The sequence below is a fragment of the Macaca thibetana genome, chromosome 12 (assembly GCF_024542745.1).
Source record: "Macaca thibetana thibetana isolate TM-01 chromosome 12, ASM2454274v1, whole genome shotgun sequence".
In the NCBI taxonomy this organism is placed as follows: Eukaryota; Metazoa; Chordata; class Mammalia; order Primates; family Cercopithecidae; genus Macaca; species Macaca thibetana.
In genome coordinates, this window is record NC_065589.1 from 43,455,462 (window position 1) to 43,467,294 (window position 11,833).

The 11,833-nt window shown below is 42.8% G+C and overlaps 1 protein-coding gene and 1 long non-coding RNA gene across 2 annotated transcripts in view; one reads left to right on the forward strand and one right to left on the reverse strand.

Annotated features, from left to right (window-relative positions):
* The window catches only part of LOC126932162 (uncharacterized), an 83,752-nt gene extending 72,716 nt beyond the window's left edge, over window positions 1-11,036 (forward strand). Inside the window, exon 3 of the long non-coding RNA XR_007718126.1 lies at window positions 10,789-11,036. This is a non-coding gene — a long non-coding RNA (uncharacterized LOC126932162). The remainder of the gene's footprint in view (window positions 1-10,788) is intronic.
* Window positions 1-11,833, reverse strand: part of SPATS2L (spermatogenesis associated serine rich 2 like) — a 1,108,221-nt gene that overhangs the window by 998,151 nt on the left and 98,237 nt on the right. The window lies entirely within an intron of this gene.

Genomic DNA, 11,833 nt, shown 5'->3' on the forward strand with positions numbered 1-11,833 from the left:
CCTTTAGGAAATGGAGGGAAGGAGCCTAATTGGAGTACTGCCTTCACTCAGCATGAATGGCTTTGTTTGATCCCTGTCTCTGTTTGATTCCTTCAGTGACCTCCCTGCTCTGAAAGGCCCTGCTGGTTCCTCTGCTTTAGGCAGAGCCCAGCAGAGGGTGCTGGGAGCCTGCTTCAGGGTAGGATGGGTGCTGCAAGACCTGTCCACTTTGCAGAGATGGATCACTGGAAGAAGAGGAAACCTAAGAAAGGAATGGTTGTTAGAGCTTTCCCATCAGTAGAGTGATGATGATGGTGACCATGATAGAAGTAGAAGCCTGGATACACCTGGGGGTTGTGGTGTGGTCTGGAAATGTTAAATGGTCTGGAGCAAGTTTCCTCAGTTTCCATTATTTGTTTAAGTCCTGAAATGGCAGCCATGAACCAGCAGGGAATGTGAGACAGAGAAGTTAGGAAATCAAAGGGCTGGGGAAAATGGTAGCAATGATCTCTACATCAATGCCACAGATGCTAATTGTTCTTGGCCACACTTTTGTGTTGTATTTAGAGATTACCATGATTTCTGACATGAATGTGTTATAAAAATAGGTTCAGCAACTTGCCTAGCTCCAAGAAAATCATTGCACAGACAAACTTAGAACCATAGTCATTTGACAGAGTGACAGAGTCAAAATGGACACAAGGGATGGTTCCATCAAGTGCTTTCACTTCCTAAAGAAGGAAAATGAGATCCAGGGGAGGGAGAATACTTATCAAAGGTCACACAGCTAGTAGGGACATGTCAATATAATGGTCAAGAATACAGGTGATGGGGCTGGGCATGGTGACTCACGCCTGTAATCCCAGCAGTTTGGGAGGCTGAGACAGGCAGATTGCCTGAGGTCAGGTGTTTGAGACCAGCCTGGCCAACATTGTGAAACCTCATGCCTACTAAAAATACAAAAATTAGCTGGGTGTGATGGTGGGCACCTGTAATCCCAGACACTCAGGAGGCTGAGGCAGGAAAATTGCTTGAACCTGGGAGGCTGAAGATGCAGTGAACTGAGATGGCGCCACTGCACTCTAGCCTGGGCGACAAGGTGAGACTCTGTCTCTAATAATAATAATAATAATAAAGGAGATGACTGGGCCTGGTGGCTCACACCTGGAATCCCAGCACTTTGGGAGGCTGAGGTGGGTAGATCACCTGAGGTTGGGAGTTCAAGACCAGCCTGGCCAACATGATGAAACCCCATCTCTACTAAAAATAAAAAAACTAGCCAGGTCTGGTGGCACGTGCCTGTAGTCACAGCTACTCCACAGGCTGAGAAAGGAGAATCACTTGCGATCAGAAGGTGGAAGTTGCAGTGAGCTGACATTATACCACCACACCCCAGCTTGAGTAACAGAGCAAGACTGTCTCAAAAAAAAAAAAAAAGTTTTTAAAGGCCAGGCGCGGTGGCTCATGCCTGTAATTCCAGCACTTTGGGAGGCCAAGGCAGGTGGATCATGAGGTCAGGAGTCTCTACTAACCCTGGCTAACACGGTGAAACCCCGTCTCTACTAAAAATACAAAAACTTAGCCAGGCGTGGTGGCGGGTGCCTGTAGTCCCAGCTACTCAGGAGGCTGAGGCAGGAGAATGGCGTGAACCCGGGGGGCAGAGGTTGCAAGGTTGCAGTGAGCAGAGATCACACCACTTGCACTCCAGCCTGGGCGACAGAGTGAGACTCCGTCCCAAAAAAAAAAAAAAAAAAAAAAATACAAGTGATGAAATCAGATCTGGCTTCAAATCTGGGTTCTGTTTATTCTGTGACTTTGGGTAAGTTATTTAACTTTTCTGATCTCATTTTCCTCATCTGTAAAATGGGATAAGAAAATATATCTCTCTAAAGGTTGCTGTGAGGATTCAGTGGGATAATAAATGTGAAACATTTACAAATTACCTACTAATAGTAAACATTCAGTAAATGATAACTACTATTATAATTAGAACTCAGCTTTTCTGATTTCCAGATGACAATTCATTTTTCAGACCATGCGGCCTCCCTCAATCCCACTCAAGTCTCTGCATACCTATTATTACTTCTGCTATAATATCTTCAGGAAAGATTGTATCAATTATATAATGATTGAATGAATGACAGTAGGTTTATTTGACTTCACAGTTGCCCTATATATAAAATATGATAAAACTAGTTGGGCTACAGAAGGACTCCTAAGCAGAGTGATTTAAGCAGGATAGGAGCTTGTTTTTCTGGTGGGACAGTCTGCCTTCTTCAATGATTGAGTCTTGGCCAGGCGCAGTGGCTCATGCCTGTAACCCCAGCACTTTGGGAGGCCAAGGAATGTGGATCACTTGAGGTCAAGAGCTCGAGACCAGCTTGGCCAACATGGTGAAACCCCATCTCTACTAAAAATACAAAAATTAGCCAGGCATGGTGGTGTGCACCTGTAGTCCCAGCTACTCGGGAGGCTGAGGTGGGAGAATCGCTTGAACCTGGAGGCAGAGGTTGCAGTGAGCTGAGATCGTGCCACTGCACCCCAGCCTGAGTGACACAGTGAGACTCCATCTCAAAACAAAAAATGCAAAAAACAAACAAAATAAAGCAATTGAGTCTCATCGTATGTTCAAGGTGGCTTCTTAAATTCTTATTTTTTTTCAGGCATACAAATAGTTCGAGAAGGTACATGCCTGATTTTTATTTTATTTTATTTTATTTTTTAGATGAAGTCTTGCTCTATTGCCAGGCTGGAGTACAGTGGCACAGTCGTGGCTCACTGCAACCTCTGTCTCCTGGGTTCAAGTGATTCTCCTGCGTCAGCCTCCCGAGTAGCTGGGATTACAGTTGCCTGCCAACATGCCCAGCTAATTTTTGTATTTTTAGTAGAGACGGGATTTCACCATGTTAGCCAGGATGGTCTCGATCTCCTGACCTCATGATCCACCGACCTCAGCCTCCCAAAGTGCTGGCCTGATTATTTTAAAAATAAGACCAAGATTAGCACCCATCACTTACATCATTTAATTGGCCAAAACTTGTCACATAGCTGCAAGAGGAGCTGGGAAGTCATGTGACCTGATGAAGACCTGAGAACAATATTGGGAACCTGAAGTCGGTAACAAGCTTCTTACTATTATAGCAATGAGAGCTACTCTTAATATAACTGATGTTATGTATTTCTGAAGATCTATCCACCTCATGTTTCACCACACCAAAAAAATGCATTGCCTAGAAAAGTATCTTCTCTTTAAACAGTTTGGTTATTCGTTGTGATTCAAAAGTAATGTAGAGGCTGGGCACAGTGGCTCACGCCTGTAATCCCAGCACTTTGGGAGGCTGAGGCAGGAGGATCACCTGAGGTCAGGAGTTCGAGACCAGCTTGGCCAACATGGCGAAACCCCATCTCTATAAAAATACAAAAATTAGCCGGGTATGGTGGCACATGCCTGTAGTCCCAGCTACTCTGGGAGGCTGAGGCAGGAGAACTGGCTTGAACCCAGGAGGCAGAAGTTGCAGTGAGCCGAGATCGCATCACTGCACTCCAGCCTGGGTGACAGAGCGAGACTCCATCTCAAAAAAAAAAAAAAAAAAAAGATAATTTAGAGGCAGAGAAGTTGCTGGTGGTTATAGAGAGCCATCCCCTTCTTCTGCTCCTTTTCCCTTTCCTATGACTGAAAATATCCACAGAAGTGATAAAAACATATAGCTGTTTTGTAGGAGGGGAGGGAAAGAGCAAGAAAGTTGCTACCTCAGGCTCCTTGGTTCTGCTTTAGTTTATAATAGCCCAGTTGGCTGAAGTGGGACAAGGGTTCCCAGCATGGCATCTCACCTTAAGCTGCCAAAGAGTATGATAAAGAATTGCTAGTGCAAAACAGAGCTGGAAAATGAGTGCGAGAAGCATGAAGCAACTGAGAAAAGTGATTTGCTGGTGGAGATGGAGAGAGCAAACACTGAAGTGCTGTGGTGAATTATGAAATGTGGATGCTGTTTTGACCATATGGGGGTTACATTCTCTTCCCTGAAGGAGATGCCTATCCAGCATATACCTAACCCAGGAGCACCCTCTACACCTGCTCAGTTTGTAAAGACTTCAGGTGGTCACTCCAAGAGTCTGAATCTATGAAAGTGTTTCTGAAAAGCTGAAAAACAGTTTCCAGAATCTCTCATGCAGATAGTAATTTCTAGAACTTTAGTACTCTCTTGACACACTTTGGGAATATTTTACTGGGATCAGAACAGTTTCTGAGACACTAGGTAATTCAGGCTCTGAAAGAAAACAAATGGAAGAGGTAAACCCAGGCAAAGATTCTGATTGCTATGCCCAGGGGCAAGGACTCCAAAAGGCTGGGAGGACTCTGTGCAATGCAGTTATCAGAAGAGAATGCCTGGTGGTGCCGTCCTCTTGAAGATCTCTCAGATCCAGCCTTTCCTTCCTGTTCCCACTGCTACTGGGCCTGGCTCTCAGGATTCTCACAGGCTTATCTTGCTGCCTATCTTGCTGGTAACTTGTCTACTAGCCACTCACCTTTTGTTCCTCAAAGCTGCATATTATTGCCACAATAATTCCCCAAATCCTTTTCATTGTGAGCAGTCTTTACTTCAGAATGCACCAAGTAGAGTTACTAAAGTTGTATTATATTTCTTTTTTCATTTTTTGTTGGAGCTGATGTTTTTATTTTTCTTACTGTATTAAATGCTTGTACAGTAAGTATGTATGACTTTTGGAAGAATGAAAAAATGAAGTCAGTTTTCAATGCCTCAAAATGTGGGGGATGGGAGACACAGTCAGGAGCTACTTTGGCTTTAGGTTCTTTTCTGACAAGTCTAAATGTTTTGGGCAGCATTTGAAGCCTCCATAAATAGTCCTACTCTAACTCTCAAATGTGCTGTTCCCCAGCCCTTCAGCCTGGACTCTGAAGGCAAGCCTGCATAGTTTGCTTACAGCATCCAGCTTCTGCTCTTGTCAATCCTGGCCCTCACAGCTTACTTAAGTCACAGCCATTTTTCCGGATCTCACCTTCCTGGACCATATTAATCTTTTTTTTTTTCTTTTTTTTTGAGACAGAGTCTTGCTCTGTTGCCCAACCTGGAGTACACTGGCATGTTCTCAGCTCCCTGCAACTCCACCTCACAGGTTCAAAAGATTCTTCTGTCTCAGCCTCCTGAGTGGCTGGGATTACAGGTGCCTGCCACAATACCTGGATAATTTTTATATTTTTAGTAGAGATGGGGCTTCACCATGTTGGCCAGGCTGGTGTTGAACTCACGACCTCAAGTGATCTGCCTGCATGGGCCTCCCAAATTGCTGGGATTACAGGTGTGAGCCACCGTGCCCAGTCTGGAGCATATGAATTCTTAAGCTTATCTGTCATGTCTGTGACATTTTATTTATGTCTGTACCACATCCCTTGGAAAATTGATTATGTCATTTTAGTTGTTGCCAACTATTTTACGGGTGTGATTCTTGTATCCTAAATAAATTCCAAGTTATTTGAGGACAAGGGTGAGATCTTGCAAATTCCCTGCTTTCCTCACACCATCTGGCATAGTTCTAAACATGTAATAGATATTCCATTGATAATTATATTTTGAGAACTTTATTTACATCTTTGCTATATGACTTAATATGTGTCAGACCACTGTGTCATCCTTCTCACAAATATTTGTAGAAAGACTTTATAGGGATGGTGATCATCAATACAGAGGAATAGAAAACTAATGGGGGGACTTGGGGTGTCAGTAACAAGCTGATTGTGTAACCTTGGGAAACATGAACTTTGCCCTGACTTGCCAATCAACCACCCTCCCTGTGACTCTTGTTGACTATTCTCATCACTGCTCCATCTTTTGTCCTTAGCAAACTGTGAACCTCATTGTCTACACCAAGTTTCTTCCCTTATTATTGTGGACAGCTCTGTTCATTTGTCTATTTTCATCAGCGTTGGAGGTACCCTTTTCTCCATGGAACAGGCTTCATATTTCTTTCTTTCTTTCTTTCTTTTTTTTTTTTTTTTTTTTTTTTGAGACAGAGTTTTGCTCTTGTTTCCCAGGCTGGAGTACAATGGCGCAATCTTGGCTCACCACAACCTCCGCCTCCTGGGTTCAAGTGATTCTCCTGTCTCAGTCTCCCAAGTAGCTGGGATGACAGGCACATGCCACCACACCCAGCTAATCTGTATTTTTAGTAGAGACGGGGTTTCATCATATTGGTCAGGCTGGTGTTGAACTCCTGACTTCAGGTGACCCACCCACCTTGGTCTCCAAAAGTGCTGGGATTGCTGGCTTGAGCCATGGTGCCCAGCCTCCCAAATTTCATCAGTGGGCTAGAAAACCCACCTCCTCTATGGCCTGCACTTTTAAATATGCTAATCCTCTGCAATCGTCACTAAAGAATATGAACTTTTGTCATTGTACATATGGCTATAAAACCTCTGTTTAGTTTAATCATGTATTTTGTCCATTATCTGTGTGATCTAGCAGGATGTGATCCAAATAATAGTCGATCATAGATTGTACACTCTCAGAGGGTGCAATGTTGTATTTTTTTAATGTGCCTAGGGCAGCTCCTGGCTGGCAAAGGTATTTCAAAATGATTGCTAAATGGTGCCTTTAGAAAAGGCCATGAACTTAAAAACCCATCTTTGACTTCTCACTGTTATGCTAATGACAGAACCAGATAGAAAGAAAGTATGAGTAGCTCTGATCTTAGTTAAGCCTCATTCCTGATTAGCAGTGTGACCTTGTGCTAATTATCTAACCTCTCTAAACTCACTTTTAGAAGGAAAATGTAGATAATAATAGTACCTAACTCATAGTATTGTTGTGAGGATTAAGTGAGATAACACATGTAAAGTGCCTAGAAAAATTCATAGCTATCACTTTTGTAGTTGTTTTCATTACTTAAGATAAAAGACAAGCTGGGTGCGGTGGTTCATGTCTGTTATCCCAACACTTTGGGAGGCTGAGGCGGGCAGATCACTTGAGGTCAGGAGTTCGAGACCAGCATGGCCAACATGGTGAAACCCCGTCTCTACTAAAAATACAAAACTTAGCCGGGCATGGTGGTGGGTGCCTGTAATCCCAGCTACTTGGGAGGCTGAAGCAGGAGAATCGCTTGAACCCGGGAGGCAGAGGTTGCAGTGAGCCAAGATAGCACCACTGCACTCCAGCCTGGGTGACAAAGCGAGACTCTGTCTCAAAAAAAAAAAAAAGATAAAAGACAGCTGAGTAATAAATGAATAAACCAGTAGCTTCTCAGTATAGCTGTTGAATTAAATGGGATCTGTGAGGTCTCTAATATCAGCAGAAGCCTGAACCTTTCAGTCAATTCAGTTGGGTGGCTATTATCCTGAGCCATCCCCTTTTTCTGTCCTGTCTCCCTTTCCTAGGACTGAAAATATTCACGAAAGTGATAAAAATGAATGGCTGTTTTGTAGGAGGGGAGGGAAAGAACAAGAAAGTTGCTACCTCAGGCTCCTTGGTTCTGCTTTGGTTTATAACAGCCCAGTTGGCTGAAGTGGGACAAGGGTTCCCAGCATAGCATCTCCCCTTAAGCTGCCAAAGAGTATTGATTGCTAAAAGGCAATCAATTTTTGTTTGGTTTGTGGGAGGGAACACAGTCTGCAAGGTCACTGAAATTTTATTGTCGGAATGTTTCAAACCAATGTCAATGTGGAGGCAGAGTTCACAAAGAACACAACATTGAATCAAAGAGAAAACCAGACAGAGCAGCATCTTGAGTGCTTTTCTTCTGACCTCTCTTTTTGGGCCTGACAACTCTTTGCATTTTAATAATTTACCTCTCAAGTCAAAGGCAGTGGTAGGCCTGCCGACGGAAGACTTCACTTAGTGTGTGGACTTTGAGAAATCATCTGAAAAGAGACACAGAGGACGGAGGCAGTGGGCCTTTAGCTGTTACTTCCTACAATCTGTTTTGCTTTTGTGAAAAGTTGGAGGGGCAGCTCTTTTGAGTCTTCATGCAGAACCGCCTGGATTTTCATGTGGTCTTGCAGGTAAGTGGGCAGAATGAGTTGGTGTTGTCATTCCTGGACATCTCAGCTTTGTCACTGCCGCCTCCTGGGGCTACTTGTGCTCTCAGTGTAGCAAAAAGAACACAGCGCAGAGAAAAAGCTGACCACAGTAAGAACAGCATAGGAATTTATAAACTGGATGGAGAATATTGCCCAATTTGACAAGGTGAAACCAGTTTCTTTCATAAAATCACATCATTGTAGAGAAACAGAAATGACAATGTCTTACTACTTTGTCAACACCAAACAAAACACTATTAGGCACTGTGCAAGTTTAATTCTGAAGACAGAGATGTTTCTCAGAGTAAGCCTGGGATCTTTTCACCCATTTGGTACGACACCATTTGTTCCTGAATGAAAGACTAGAGAACACAGTTTCTCTGAGTCTCTTTTTCTCTTCTCTGACCTTGATAATTTCACATCTCTGGGACTGTATGATGAAAAGTTCTACTTGCCCAAGCACAAGAAATGGCCTCTCAGCCTGTAGTCCTGGTAATGTTGGCTCACCTTACCCAGCTGAGGAGCCTCTGGTGTACAGGAAGATAGGGTGCCATACAGCTGAAGAAAAGGTACTAGTGAGATGCTTAATAAAATCCAGAGTCGTTGCTAGTGAAGTAACAGGGTTGTTTGAGTGATTTTGTCTAAAAGAAAATGGATCAAAGAGAACAATGTGACTCAATCTTCACCTCCTTGTTCAAATTCAGTAATTTGCAGTGTAAATTGAGTCAACTGGATCAGCAATTTCCACATCACAGTAATATACTGAACATTTTACTGAACACTTTCTGAGTTTTTACTATGTTCCGGGAACTGTTCTAAACAACTTACAGGTAACATTTCATTTAATCCTCACAGTTTTCTGAGACACCTATTTGTATAATACCCATTTGACAGATTTAAAAAATGAGGCTCAGAGAGTCTCAAGCTGATCTCTGCAAGTTTACACAGCTAGTAAATGGCAAAGACAGAATTAACTTACTCTGTAGGTTTAAAATCCTAAAGCATAATTTGTTTCCTTCAATATTTACAGAAATTTTAATAATCTTTAATAATCATTGCAGAAGATGGATACTATTGTGTAAATAATTTCTTTTTTTTGTTGTTTGTTTTTTGTTTTTTGAGACAGAGTCTCGCTCTGTCACCCAGGCTGGAGTGCAGTGGCATGATCTTGGCTCACTGCAACTTCTGCCTCCTGGGTAAAGTGATTCTCGTGCCTCAGCCTCCCAAGTAGCTGGGATTACAGGCATATGCTACTACACCCGGCTAATTTTGTATTTTTAGTGGAGATGGGGTCTCACCAGGCTGGTCTGAAACTTCTGGCCTCAAGTGATCCTCCTACCTTGGCCTCCCAAAGTGCTGGGATTATATGTATGAGCCACTGCACCCGGCCTAAATAAAAGCAGTCTTTTAAAAAGAGAGTCATTTCTTTCATCAGCTCCACATAACCTTCTTAAAGGTGATCGTAATTCTTCTTTCTCCATCACACTTCCCTATCCAACATTTTCAACACCAGCCTGGGAAGGGAGGATTGGGCAGTGGAGAGGGGCTGGGGAGGGATGTATGGGGGGTAGGTAGGCAGTGTTCCAGATCCTTCTTCCAGGGCATTCTCCATCTAGTTTCTCCTGGGATAGTGACAGCCTGCAATCCAGGCTCAAGAGTGGGCAAAATGAATCATATGCTCTGAGGAGGGGAGAACCTCTCTTCACCATACCCTTCCCCTACTCCAGCACACACAGGCATAGAAAAGTCAAGCATCGTTGGTGAGCAGGGATTTTCTTTTTTTCTTTTTCTGAATTGAGACGGAGTTTCACTCTTGGTGCCCAGGCTGGAGTACAATGGTGTGATCTTGGCTCACTGCAACCTCTGCCTCCTGGGTTCAAGAGATTCTCCCAAGTAGCTGGGATTACAGTCACCCGCCACCACGCCTGGCTAGTTTTTTGTATTTTTAGTAGAGACGGGGTTTCACTAGGTTGACCAGACTGTTCTCGAACTCCTGACCTTAGGTGATCCACCCGCCTCAGCTTCCCAAAATGCTAGAGTTACAGGCATGAACCACTGCACCCGGCTGAGCAGGGATTTTCTAAATGATGGTGCTAAACCTAGAGGATTGAGATAAATGAATAGAAAGCTTGGAAGACAAAAATATTCCATTCTTCTTGAAGTGGGGAAAAGGAGCAGGAAAAACAAAGTAGCTAGCATGCAATTGTGTTTCAAATGCATTATGGTAAATCTTCCCTGGTACTCAAGGCAGCTCACCCATACAAGGGAGAGGAAGTCCGAGGTTTGTTTTTATTCATATATTTTCAGCTTCACTGTAGATACTGTTGTGTATGGTAATTCCAAGGCAGAATGTGGAGTTTCTCTGGGCGGTTTAGTTGGCATTTATAACAGGACTTGGATTAAAAGTCTTTCTTCTCAAAAACTGGTTCAGTGATTGAGGCTGAAAGAAGCCCTGCTTTGAAACTCTCTCCTAAAAAACCTAAGACAATCACAGCAGCCTTACTTTCCGTATTGTCATGGGTCTGCTGTGAACCATCACAAGTTTAGCCCACAGGACACTCTCAGAGGCCCCCGCTCCACCCAAGGTGGGAAGCCACACCAGTCCATGGACCACAGAAGACCCCTTGTTAGATTCCCAGCAAGTGTCAGTCTTAGAGATACTATTGTGCTTATAGGACCCCAGAGCAGAGTTTATGGGGTCTTGTGTTTGAAAGCAACGGTACATACACCATTTCCTTTCCTGTGACGCTCCTCTTTTCCTCATGCTCCCCTCGTAGGTTAACTGAAAACCTGGTGCTTTTTGACTTCTAAAAGGCTGAAAGTGGAGGAGTAAATAAAATGATAAGGAGAAGAAAAGGCAGGTTGATCAGCTGAGTGGCCTCAATATCATCTCGTTATGAATTGCTGTAAGCAATGCTACTGAATTGTCAATTTTATCAGCCAAATGTAATTTTTGTGTGTCTGTGTGTGATAGAATAAATATTGCACATCTCAGCCAGCCTATGCCTTTCATTCTTCTCCTCAATTCCCAAATGACTTTGAAGAAGGGGAATCAATAAATCAATTGGTACTTTGTCCAATACCCATTTCAATGACATCACAGCACCATTTGCTAAAGATTGGACATTAGTTACGGAAAAAGACTGAGACACTTTCATTTGATAATGTATCTCTGCCTTTGTGAACAAGAATATGAAAAGGAATAGTGAATTGACCTTGTAAATAGTAATTTTTGTGTGCATCCTATCAAAAAACAAAAAGGGGATAATTATAGAAAGGAGGATAAAATATCATTTATATCCCAGGATGTATGATAAAGTCAGTGGGTGGTATATTTTGGGCTTATCCTTTAATATTTCATTCAAAAAAATTTCCCTACTTTTGCCAAATCAATTTTTTATTAGATTTTTTTCAAATCTTATTTTAGAAATTCCTGCCCGTTGGTTCTTAAAAATGACACCAAAATGTAACACTTAAAAATCTATAAACAAACACTTAAATTAAAGACTAAGTTAGGTCTGGTTTTTGGAGAAAAAATACACAACTTGGAAGAATGCTTTTATAATACCAACAATCCCACCTTTTTCATTATTTTGTTTGTATATGCGTTCATTTATCCACATATTTGCATATAGCCAATATTCTTTGTTTTGCTTGGAGACAGGATCTCACTCTATCCCCTAGACTGGAGTGCAGTGGCACAATCTAATTGCAACCTCCCTCTTCAAGCGATTCTTCTGCCACAACCTCCTGAGTAGCTGGGATTGCAGGTGCCCCACACCACGCCTGGTTAATTTTTGTATTTTTGGCAGAGACAGAGAT